The sequence below is a fragment of the Mustela putorius genome, unplaced genomic scaffold (genome assembly GCF_011764305.1).
Source record: "Mustela putorius furo isolate JIRA1106 unplaced genomic scaffold, ASM1176430v1.1 tig00000640_pilon_pilon_pilon, whole genome shotgun sequence".
Taxonomy (NCBI): Eukaryota; Metazoa; Chordata; class Mammalia; order Carnivora; family Mustelidae; genus Mustela; species Mustela putorius.
The window spans coordinates 2,605,759-2,619,454 of NW_025421432.1; the positions used below are offsets into that span (position 1 = coordinate 2,605,759).

Below are 13,696 nucleotides of genomic sequence, written 5' to 3' on the forward strand. Positions count from 1 at the left end.
AGCTTTGTTTTTCTTTTTCAACATTTCCTTAGTGATTCAGGTTCTTTTCTGGTTCCATACAAATTTTAAGATTGTTTGTTCCAGCATTTTGAACAATGGCACTGGTATTTTGTTTGGGATGGCATTGAAGGTATAGATTGCTCTGGACAGCATAGACGTTTTAACAATGTTTATTCTTCTGATTCATGAGCATGGAATGTTTTTCCATCTTTTTATGTCTTCAGTTTCTTTCATGAGTGTTCCTATAGTTCCTCGAGTGTAGATCCTTTACCTCTTTGGTTAGGTTTAGTCCAAGGTATCTCATGCTTTTTGGTGCTATTGTAAATGGAAATGATTATCTAATTGCCTTTTATACAGTTTCATTGTTAGGGTATAAGAAAGCAAGTGACTTCTTTGCACTGATTTTGTATCTTGCCACATTACTGAATTGCTGTATATGTTCTAGTAATTTGGGGATGGAGTCTTTTGGGTTTTCCTCATAAAATATCATGTCATCTGCAACAAGAGAGAGTTCGACTTCTTCTTCACTAATTTGAATACCGTTTATTTCTTTTTAAAACTGAAAGTTTATACCCTTTGATCTCATTTCCCCTAACCCCTAGTCCCTGGCAATCACTCTTCTACTTTCTGAGTTTGGCTTTTTTAGATTTCACATTTAAGTGATATTATACAACTTTTGTCATTCTCTTTCTGACTTATTTCAGTTAGCATAATGCCTTCAAGTTACATTTATGTTGTTGCAAATGACAGGATTTTTTCTTTCTCATGGCTGAATAATATTTCATTGTGTATGTGTGTATCTGTGTGTATAATATACATATATACATACCTACATGCATATATATATGCATACACATCTTTATCCATTCATCTGTAGAGGGACACTTAGATTGTTTCTATGTCTTGGCTATTGTGAATAATTCTGCATTGAACATGGAAGTCAAGGAATCTTTTCAAAAACTGATTTCAAATAATTTGGATAAATCCCCAGAATTGGGATTGCTGGGTCATAGGGTAGTTCTAGTCCTAAATTTTTGAGGAATCTCCATACTGTTTTTCATAGTGGCTACACGAGTTTACACACCTACTAACAGTGCAAAAGTGTTCCTAACACTTGTTATCTTTTGTCTCTTTAATGATAGCCATTGTAATAGATTTGAGGTGATAAATTCATTGTGGTTTGGGTTTGTATCTCCCTTGTGATTAGTAATGTTGAAAATCTTCCATGTACCTGTTTAACCATTTTTATGTCTGCTTTGGGAAATGTCTATTCAATTTTTATTTTTTAATCAGATTGTTTATTTGTTTGTTTTTGCTATCAAGTTGTAGCATTCTGTATATATTTTGAATATTAAGTTCTTACAAGGTGTATGGTTTATAAATGTTTTCCCCATTCCATAGGTAATGTTTTTTATTTTGTTGATTGTTCTTTTGCTATGCAGAAACTTTTTAGTTTCATATAGTCCCATTTATTTCCTTTTGATTTTGTTGCTTTTGTTTTTCTGTCATATCCAAAAGATTATTGCCAAGACCAATATCAAATCACTGTTACCTATATTTTCTTCTAGGAGTATTACAGTTGCAGGTTTTATGTTTTTCATTTACTCTTAGTGAATTTCCACATATAAATTTTCCACTTTTCCTTTTATTATTGATTTCCAATTCCATACCATTCTGATCAGAAAAGATACTTGGTATGATTTTAGTCTTCTTAAATTTGCTAAAATATGATTTGTGACCTATCATGAGCTATCTTGTAGAATGTTCCATGTGTGCTTGAAAGAATGTGTATTTTGCTGCTCTTGGATTGAATGTTCTGTATATGTCTGCTAGATCCATTTTGCATAAGTATAGTTCAACTCCAATGTTTCTTTGTTGATTTTCTGTCTGGATAAGGTAGCCATTGTTAAATGTAAGGTATTGGAGTCCCCTAATATTATTGTATTGTCATGTACTTCTTTCAGATCTATTAGTATTTGTTTAATATATCTAGGTGTTCTGATGTTTGGTGCATATATATTTATAATTGTTATATACTCTTGGTGAATTACCCCTTCATTGTTATGTAATAACCTTCTTTGTCTCTTGATACAATGTTTGGCTTAAAGTGTATTTTGTCTGATATAAGTATAGCTACTTATAGCTACTCTCTTTTGGCTCCCACTTGAATGAAAAAACTTTTTCCATCCCTTTACTTTGAGCCTATGTATATTTAAAGCTGAAATGAGTTTCATGTAAGGAGCATATTGAGGGGATGCACAGTCCCTGGATAGATAAAATCTGACCTGTATATGCCTCCCTGGATGAGACTATTTAAAACACAAAAGAGGAGTGTCCAGAACACTGGACCTTCTTTTAAGTTTATTGGCTGAAAGTGGCCAGATCCTTACTAAGGTTCAAAAGTTCTCATCCAGGAAGTGAATGTTTAAAATAAAGACACCTGTAGTGGTCACATACTTCACAAACTCCTTGCCTTGCATGTGGTTTACTGATTAAACTCACAATAAAAGTGAAGACAGGGCTTGGCTCAGGCCTTTCACCACTAAAACGTCTGGCCCCTCCTTTCTCCTACTAAGGTGTCTGGAGTAATCTTTTCATTTGCTGTCTCAGGGTTTGCTGGTCAAACCCAGCAGCATATATGGGTCTCCTCCCACCCACCCACCCAACCAGGCATTGTATATCTTTTGATTAGAGAATTTAGTCCACTACATTTTGAGTAATTTTTATTAGTAAAGGCTTATTAGATCTCATTGATTGTTTTATGGCTATTTTGTATTTCTCTTATTTCTTTCATTTATTCTTTTCATCTCTTGCTCCTTCCCTTGTGAATTCATGATTCTGGGTAGTGGTATGCTTTGATTCCCTTCTGTCTTTTGTGTATCTGTTCTAGATGTTTGCTTTGTGATTACCATGAAGCTTACATAAAACATGTTATAGGTATGGTGGTCTATTTTACAATGACAGGAATTTAAACGTTTTAAAAATAAGATTATTTATTTATTTGAGAGAGTGAGAGAGCATGAGCAGGCATGGGGAGGGGCAGTGGGAGAAGCAGACTCCTCTCTGAGCAGGGAGCCTGATATAGGACTCCCAAGCTCCTGGGATCATGACTTGAGCCAAAGGCAGTTGCTTAGCTGACTGAGCCACCCAGGTAACAAATAGCAATTTAACTTTGATTATATATGAAAAGGTTACCCTTTTACTCCCCTGCCCCCATTTTTATATTTTTATGTCAGAATTTACTTATTTTTATATTATGTGTTCATTAACAAATTATTATATCTATAGTTATTTTTAATAAAGAAATTTTGTTCTTATAAAGGATTTGCTCCTTTAGCCTTTATACTAGAATTATGTGTTTAATATACCATCATATTATAGTTTTAAAGTATTCTGAATTTTTTTTTAAGGTTTTATTTATTTGACAGACAGAGATCACAAGTAGGCAGAGAGGCAGGCAGAGAGAAAGGGAAGCAGGCTCCCTGCTGAGCAGAGAGCCTGATGTGGGGCTCGATCCCAGGACCCTGGGACCATAACCTGAGCTGAAGGCAGAGGCTTTAACCCACTGAGCCACCCAGGCACCCCTAGAGATTTTGAATTTGACTATGTACTTACTTTTAGCAGTTATATATTTTTTTGAAGATTTTGATATAGAGAGAGAAAGAGAAAGAGAGAGTATGAGAAGGGAGAGGGTCAGAGGGAGAAGCAGACTCCCTGTGGAGCTGGGAGCCCAATGTGGGACTTGATTCCGGGACTCTGGAATCATGACCTGAGCTGAAGACAATTGCTTCAGCTGAGCCACCCATATATTTCCATTTTTAAAGTTATTAGCACCTTTTAGTTTTAGCTGAAGAATTCCTTTCAATATTTCTTATAAAGAAAGTCTAGTATTGATGATCTTCACCAGCTTTTATATATCTGAAAGTCTTTATCTCTCCTTCATTTCTGAAGGACAACCATGCTGGATAACATATTCTTGATTGATCATTTTTTTCTTTTAGCTCTTTATTTATTTATTTTAAAAAGATTTTATTTATTTATTTGACAGAGATCACAAGTAGGCAGAGAGGCGGGCAGAGGGAGAGGGGGAAGCAGGCTCCCTACTGAGCAGAGAGCCTGATGTGGGGCTCAGTCCTAGAACCCTGAGATTGTGACCTGAGCGGAAGGCAGAGGATCAACCCACTGAGCCACCCAGGTGCCCCTCTTTTAGCTCTTTAAATGTATCATTCCATTCTTTCCTGGCCTGTAAGTTTTCTGCTAAGAAATTTGCTGAAAACCTTGTCAGTTATAAACTGCTTTACTCTTGTTGCTTTAAGATACTTAAAAAACAAAAACAAAACAAAACAAAACAAAAAAAAAAACTTTTGCTATTTAACAATTTTATTATAATATGTTTTGGAGAAAATCTCTTTGAGTTTGTTTGGTGAACTATGAACTTAATAAATGTGGATACCCAAATTATCTCTCTAATTTGGGAAGTTTTCAGCCATTATTTCTTTAAATAAACTTGCTGTTCCCTTCTCCTCTTCTATAGGACTGCAATAATTAGAAGATTGTTTCTTTTAATGCAATTCCATAGATTACATAGATTTTCTTAATTCTTTTTCATTCTTTTACTGTTGTTCTCTTCAAACTAGGTAATTTGAAGGCCCTGTCTTCTGAACCGTAGATTCTTTCTTTAACTAGATTCCTGCTGCTATGAATGCTTTATTTCATTTTTAAATTTCATCCATTGTATTCTTTAGTTCCATAATTTGTTTGGTTCTATTTTGTGATTTCTATATCCTTGTTAAACTTCTAATTTTTCTGATTGCCTTGAAATGCTTTCTGTGTTTTCTGATAGCCCATTCAGCTTTAGATTTTTAAAATTCCAGCATTTTGAATTCTTTATCAGGTCAATTGCAGATCTTCATGGTTTTGGTGTTGGTTCCTGGAAGATGATAGTGAATGTTTGGTGGTGTCATGTTTCCTTGATTCTTATATTCCTTGAAGTCTTGAATTTTTGTCTTTACATTTGAAGTAGCAGTCATCTCTTCTACTTTTACTAACTGACTTTTGAGGAGAAATAATTTCCATTAGCTCTGGTAGGGTTTTGGCAGCTTTCTTAGACCTGCCTCATGCTCTTTGCTCCCTCTTGTGGCAAAATTCTTCAGTTTTATATGCCTTTGTTAATCCTGTAGTGTACCAGGCTGGGTGCTGACAGCCTTTCTTTTGATTTCCCAAGAGCAGAGGTAAAACTCAAGCTTGTCATCTCTCCCTGGCCCACAGATTCTGGCTAACCTTCTCCATGTGCTCATTAGCTGTCTGTCAATGCTTGCTATTATTGCTGTTGAAAGCATGAACCAGGGAGCTGGCTCCATGGTGTGGGGGAGTGAAGTATACAGATTACTAGTGCTGTCCATTGGCCAGTTGGGGGAATATCTGTGTGATGCATCCCTAGCTATTGCAACTATGCTTCTTGATAGAGTCCTTGATGTGAATTAGCAGGATCCATGCCCCTTTAAAGGGCTCACTTGACAAATAGTGAAACTGATACTGGAAATGAGGAGTTGCCTAAACCAAAAGCCAAAAGTATGTATCACTTCTTTTATTGTTGACTAGGGAAGAAGCAGAGATCTAGAGAAGGAGTAACCAGTGTTTCCAATGGTATTTCATAAAATGCACAATGGATAACTTGGAAGACATACAATGGCATAATAAAATTGAGGTTTTACATGAACGCTTTTGAAGAAGCATGTTCCTAGTGTGAGTTAGTTGTTATTTGTCAGCTGCATTTAAAAAGCTGCATTTCTGTGAAAAAGACATGAGTTCATAAGAGAATTTTTTTTTTTTTTAAGAAAGGATGGAGAAATAGAGAACTTCTGAGACTTATAGATTGGACAACAAAACTTTTTTTCTATAATACTTAAAAGAAAATATTGATAACTTATAAAAACTACAACATCTATTTAGTATTGAGTTTAAGACAGTCACAAGCAAAGAAAAAAATCATGGGGAGTCCATCCTACTTTTTATTAAATATTTTGAATAAATTAATGTGGCCTCCAGAAATAGTCTCTGAATTAGGCAAAACAGCTCTGTAAAAGAGAATAAGAATTGTCTCACAGAAGCCTATATAAAGTAACTAATTAAGCTGAGAGAGAGAAGGCATATTTCAAAAGGAATTGTAAGTGTATCTATTGGTATAGGGATCTTAAGAATCAGACAGATACTAAGTCAAGTTTTGGAGAGTTTTATGGCCAAAAGCAATATCAGCCTGAATTAAAACCTGAGGTGTTAAATAGCTTTTTATTAAAGTTTATGATAAAAGTGGCAGTCCTATCCGGAAGACAAAACAATTCTAAATGTGTATGAACCTAATAACCGAGGTAAAAAATACATGAAGGAAAAGTTGAAAGAACTAAGGGGACAGAGAGGAAAATTGACAAACATATTTGGAGAACCAATTAACTCTCTTTTAGGTAACTGGTTGAACAGTAAACACAAAATCAGATTGGTGTAGAAGATATGAACAATACCATCAACCAACTTGATGCAATTTACATTTACAAACTCTATTAACAATGGCATAATATACATTCTTTTAGATTATACATGGGACATTAACCAAGATAAAACATATGCCAGAGAACAAGATCACTCTGTATAAGTCAATCCATTGAAATGTTACAGAATATATCTTTTAACCCAATGGAATAAGATTAGATTTAAATTTTAAATTAAAAAAAATCTCAAATATTTGAAAAGAAAATATATTTCTAAGTAATCCATGTATTAAAGCAGAAATCGTCAGAAATATTAGCATATAAATCACATCGCACTTAACAGTAAAAAAAAAAAGTTGAAGTTCATGGAATGCAACTAAATCAGTACTTGGAGGAAATTCATAACTTTTAACACCTTTCTTGGAAAATGAAAGAAACTAAAAATGAAAGATCTTTGTATACATATTAGAAGCCAGAAAAAAAAGTTAGTTCAGTGTAAAATAAATAAATAAATAAATAATAGAATCAGATATCAATAGTATAGAAATCATATAAACAATAGAGAATATTTATAAAGCAAAATTTGATTGTTAGAAAATGCTATTAAACTTGATTAAACCATAATAAATGAAGAGAAAAAAGATATAACACAAATGAGGAATACCAAGGAAGAAAGGACAAACATGACTATAGCTCCTATAGATAAAAGATAGTCAGAGAATAGAAGGAACAACTTTATGGCAGTAAGTTTGATGTTTGATAAAATGAACACATTCTTGAAGAATACAGCTTGCTAAAACTGAACCGAGTATTGAAATGTCCTCAAACTTATTACAGAAATTAAAGTTTTATTAAATAACTTTTTTGCAACATAGAAAACTTCAGTTTAGATATCTTTGCCAGTTAATTTTATGAGGCATTTAAGAAAGACATACACCAGACCAGATCCAAGATGGCGGCCAGCAGGAGGCTGATGAAGGAGCTTGAAGAAATCCGCAAATGTGGAATGAAAAACTTCCGTAACATCCAGGTTGATGAAGCTAATTTATTGACTTGGCAAGGGCTTATTGTTCCTGACAACCCTCCATATGATAAGGGGGCCTTCAGAATCGAGATCAACTTTCCAGCAGAGTACCCATTCAAACCACCGAAGATCACATTTAAAACAAAGATCCATCACCCAAACATCGATGAAAAGGGGCAGGTCTGTCTGCCAGTAATTAGTGCTGAAAACTGGAAGCCAGCAACCAAAACCGACCAAGTAATCCAGTCCCTCATAGCACTGGTGAACGACCCCCAGCCCGAGCACCCACTTCGGGCTGACCTAGCTGAAGAATACTCTAAGGACCGTAAAAATTCTGTAAGAACGCTGAAGAGTTTACAAAGAAATACGGGGAGAAGCGACCTGTGGACTAAACTCTGCCGCGACCGATTCCAGCGAGTGTGAGCGGAGACCCTGAACAGCGCATTCAGACACCCCGCAAAGCAGGACTCTGTGGAAAATTGACACGTGCCGCCGCCTGGCGTTTGCTTGTGGCAGTTACTAACTTTCTACAGTTTTCTTAATCAAAAGTGGTCTAGGTAACCTGTAAAGAAAGGATTAAAAATTTAAGATGTTCTAAAAAAAAAAAAAAGAAAGACATACACCAATGTTACTAAACTTTTTCAGAAAATAGAGAAGTAGGGAATTCTTTCCAACTTATCTAATTAGGCCAATAGATTCCTGAGACCAGTACTAATAAAGACATTATAAGAAAAGAAAATTATAGACAGTATTTCTCATGAACATGGAAGCAAAAGCCCTTAAGAATATAATGAAAAATTAAATTAGCAATACATAAAAATGATAGTATTTTATAACTAATTTGAGTCAACTCCATGAATGCAAGATTGGTTCAACAGTCAAAATTCAAACAATGTAGTTAATTATTAATAGCATAAAAGAGAAAACCCATATGATCATCTCATATGTGACAAAATTCAATGTCTATGATAAAAAGTCTCATAAATTACAACCATAAAAAATTTTTTAGTTTGACAAAGGACATCCACAAACATCTTCCAGCTAACAATATTAAATGGTAAAATATTAAACATTTTCTATCAAAGATTGATGGAAGACTGCTATTGTCACTTCCATTTCTTATTGTCTCTAATGTTCTAGCCATTGCACTAAAGCAAGAGAAAAAAAGAGACTTAAGGATTGGAATGGAAGATTTAAAACTCTCTCCATAAAGACAATATCATCTATGTAGAACATCAAAGGCATCCACCAAATACTACTAGAATTAAGTCAATTTAGTAAACCCACAGGTTAGAAGACCAGTATGTTTTAAAAAGTGTTTTATTACTATAACTAAGAAATGGAAAATCAAACAAAAATATAGAGGCATTTCCAGTATAATAAAAACACATGGAATATATAGATTAAATAAAATGAATAGAACTATAAACTAAAAATTACTAAGCAGTGCTCAAAGAAATGAAAGACAATGTAAATAAAAGAAAAGATTTACCAAAACTGTGGGTTAGAAAATTCAACATATCAAGACATCCAGTCTTTCTAAATTTAGCTGAAGAGTCAAGGCAAAAGCAACCAAAATTCCAGCAGAATCTTTTTGTCCATTGGGTAGAAACTTAAAAGATAATTCAAAATTTACATGGAAATGCCAAGGACTCAGAATAGCTAAAACAAGTTTTAGAAAGAAGGGGAAAAGTAGAATTATTTTCCTGCCTGACTTCCAGGAGTACTCTATGGAAAAACACATAAGTTGATGGGATAGAAGAGAGATTCCAGAAAATAGACCCACACATATATTATTAATTGATTTTTAACAGTTATCAAGGTAGTTCTCTGGAAGAAATAATAATTTTCAACAATGGTGTGGAGACAACTAAGTGTTTGCATGAAAAAAAAATAAGTCTTGATCAAAAGCTTTGCACAGAATACATTTGCAATTGGTTATAGAGATGAATGTAAAATTTTAAAAAAATATTATTTCTACAAAAAAATAGTAGAGATTCTTTATGGCCTTGGAGTAGACAGATTTCTCAGGTCACAGAAAATACTAAGCATTTAAACAATGACAAATTGGGCTTTGTTAAATTTAAACATTTCTTCAAAAAACAACTTTCTATTTATTTCATAGCATTCCACTAAGATTACTTATATGCATTATTTTATATATATTATTTTTAATAGCCCAAACTTAACACAAATTTTAATCAACAAGAGTTATGAACAAATTGGGGGATATTAATAGTTTGGAATACTATTAAGCAATAATAAAGGATGGAAAACTGATACAATATTGAGGAATGCAGTAGCATGGATGAATCTCTAAAACATGCTTGGGGACAGAAGCCAGACACAAAGAGTACAAACAATATGATGAGGGTCAGTCAGCAAAATTTTTCTGCAAAAATTGTAAGTATTTTACGTTTTCTGTGACATAAAGTCTCTATTATGACTATTCACATCTGCCATTGTCATGTGAAATCCATGATAGAGAAGATGCAAATACATGAGTATGGCAGTTTTCTAATGAAACTTTCTTTTCAAAATAGGGGTCAAGCTGAATTTGAGCTATAGTTGGTCAAATCCTGCTGTGTGATTTTATTTATATGAAGTTCTAGAATAAGCAAAAAAAACCTATAGTGATAGAATTCAAAATAGTGGTAAATTAAGGTAGAGGTAGGGTGGCATATTGATTGCTAAGGGGCAGAAGGGAAATAAATATCTATATATTGATTGGAGTGCTGGTTATACAAAGTATACATTTATCAAAGCTCATTAACTTATTTTAGGAAGAAGAGCACATGGAGAGGTGTGGAGAAAAGCTACAGCATGGAAAGTACAGGAGTATAGGCAATCTCAAGAAAGTTTGCATTACTAGAGCACCAGGTAGAGAATAGAAAGTAAGGGCTTAAATTTAGAAAGATTAGGGAATGAGTCATGTGACCTAGAGACTTTGCGGTAGTGAATGGTATATATTATATGCCTTGTTAGTTTTACATGCCATGTTATACATCCTGTTAATGTTAATTTTATTTTTTTAGGTTTAATTTCAGACTTGTGGTTTAGTTAAGTCTGTAACCAGATATTAAATTAGAATTCGATGTTAATTTCTACAAGATTTAAGACAGTTTTTGCCAAATGCCTTCATATTCCCAAGCAAAGGTAGAATATTCAACAGGGGGCTTGCAAAGGAGGGATGATCTAAAATATGTGTTGTAATCTTCAGCCCCTCACCTTCAAGTATATTAAAGAGTTTTCATAGAACTGACCAAATGGGAGGAGGCGGATTTCTTTGAAAAGAGTTGCTGGGAGGCTATTGATTTCTGCCCCTACCTGGAAGAGATTTTCTCATCACTTAATTCTAAAGGGGCTTCAAGAAGATTTAGCTGAAGAGCTTCATCCATGTCTCTTCAGTAATTTGTGGGCTGCGAAGAAGATCATTTTCTAACCAACACCTGAGAAAACCCAGAAGCAAGACTTAGAGTGGATAGTAGCTCTGATGGAGAAATGAGACATAGTAGCTTTGGGAATGGCTTGTATGCCAAGAGCTATTCCGACCAAGGATGATCCTGTGTTTGCCCCAGGAGAGAAAAAACAAACAAATTACAATGTAAGCTTTTGTTCAAGAGGAATGAGGTGACTCCAAAATAAAGTGTCTTTATAGAGTTGCTTAAACAAATGGTATTCACCCACAGAGTGCAGAGCCTGGGCTAAAGCACCTGGTGGTGAAAGTCCCCAGCCAGGGAAGAGCTCTGAGGAACCCATAAATAAGCTTGAATAAAAAAAGAATAATACTTTTGCACTGGCAAGCCTAGAGGAAACGAGTACCAAATTACATCTGTAGCAGTCAAGGGGGATTTTCCTGTCCTTTGCCTCTTTCTCTTCTCCTGTTTCAATCCTGAAAGACCTAGACACAACCCATAGAGTAGGGAAGCAGAGTTAGGAGCCTCAGATGGAAAAAAAAAAAAAAAAAGAAGAAATTGACCACATCACTTTTTCTACTGTGGCATCCAGCCTGAATTCAAGTTCAATTTAAAAATTCAAGATATTTAGACTATAGAATTTTTTTTTTTAATTGCATATATAGATTTGTGAATCTCTTGTAAAAGCTTTCCCCAGTTCCAAGGACCTATGGTTTGGGAATCACCTCTTTGGAGAATCTGTATTTTAGTTTATTCCAAAGGATGGAATTTATAGTCATTTCTTCATTCAAAATGCTTTAAGCCCTCTTGTCTCTCCAGCCTTATCTCTTCCTATATCTTGTCATTTCTTTGATATATCAGAACCATTTAAGTCCTCCTCCAGCTCTATTCTTATCTCTCTTGCTATTTTGTTAAACATCTTTAAACAGTTCTTTGCTGTTCTCTGGACTCTCTTGTACTGACTTTTTTGCCCTCTGTCATTACTTCTAGGCTCTGTTCAAGTACTTTCCAACTACTGCTACATTTTTCAAGGCCCTCTTTCAAGGCCTATCTTAAATGCTACCTTCTTTATAAATGATGTTCTTTTTTCAGTCAGAATTTCTCTTTCCCTTCTTAGAAACCTTGTGATCACATTATGGCTTATATTATTTAACACATTCTGTGTTATACTGTAATTATTTTGGTATCATTTTAGTTTCTTATTTTTACTTAATGAAGTAATATGTGCATGTTATTTCTTAAAAATTCTTATCATACAGTAGTAAAAACTGTAAATTTACCTTACCTTGGGCAGTCATTTTTCAGACCCATTTCTATTCCACAATGTAATATTTTTAAAAGTTTGATATTTATCTTTACTTTCTGTATTTGTTAAGTGGTTCCTCATTGTTGCAAAATTGGTCTGTTAATTGCTTGTTTCATTTTTCCCAATTTTTAAATAGGGGTGTTTGTTGTCTTTTCCTTATATCTGTAGTATTCTTCCACGGTATCTGTACAGACATGCATCAGCATGTCTTAAGTTTTATAAGAAAATCTCCTGGGGATTTTAAATATCATTAGGTGGAATTTACAGGGTATAATGAAGAGAGAAGTAATTCAGATAATATTAAATGTTGCAACCTATGATTCAGAGATTCCTTATTACTCATCTGTGTTTTATTTTATTTAACACAGTGCCCTGAATATTGTCTGGCGTTCGTGTTTACTTGAATTGTATGAAGATATATGCCCTGGCTCCTGTGTGTGTGTGTGTGTGTGTGCATGTATGTATTTCTAATTGGAAAAGTTCAGTTACATGAGCCCTCCAATTATTTTGTTAGAAGGGAAAGAGGAGGAGAAGATGAGAACTATCATATGTTGGAATTAATGATTTTGGGTGGCTAATAACTTTTCCTCCAAAATAAGAATGGGTTAAAAAATAAATGTGCTAAGTATAAGTGTGATAAAATTTATTAGTGTAAAAATTTTAACTTTGGCATAATTATAAATTAAAATATGGCTCTTCCTTTCCTGTCTACATTATTTGTATAATAGCAAAACCCAGTAGCTCAGTGTGGCTTGTACTACAGAAATGTAATGTTCTAAAATCCCATTTCTCCTTTCCATATTTGAGTGTTACAAACCTATGATTAAATTGAATAAATTTGATAAATTTCTGTATTCAAAAATTATTTCAAGAAACCTTGTCCCATTAAGACAGCAAGAGTATTATTTTAGCTACATTTGCACATTTTGAAGCCTCTTTTCCTGGAGGTTTGATGACTACCTGGGGAAATTATTGTAATGTTAATAGCTCTTTCCCAGTTTTTGGTTTGGGGTTTTTTGTTTGTTTGTTTATGGAAGGTGAAAGATCCAAGCTCAAAATAACGTCATAAATAACTTTGAAATGACAACAGGAAGAATTTCCTTAACAATGAAATGGTTATTCTCTCAGAGGGATTTGGGAGCATCTCTGCTCCTGACAAAAAGGCTTGTAAGTGTGCTTTTGGAAGCACAAGTTTTCCTTGGCTAATTTTATTGGGATCTCCTAAAACAAACAATTAGATTAGAACAGAAGGAAAAATCTTTTCATATAAACCCTGACAATTTGGGTATATTTGGTAACTGAGCCTTCTTTTTCAAATCACCAACTTTAATAAAGCTGGGAAGTTAACAGGATGGGAAGTTTTAAAAATAAATAAAAGCTGATTCGTACTAACTTAGAGCCTGGAATGATTTAACATATTTCCTTTGATATAAGTCCCAAATTCTCTATAAAAGTAAAGTAATAA

The 13,696-nt window shown here is 34.0% G+C and overlaps 1 pseudogene; it reads left to right on the forward strand.

Annotated features, from left to right (window-relative positions):
- The first annotated feature begins 7,425 nt into the window (after positions 1-7,425).
- Positions 7,426-8,119, forward strand: LOC101692356 (annotated as a pseudogene).
- Positions 8,120-13,696: the final 5,577 nt, after the last annotated feature.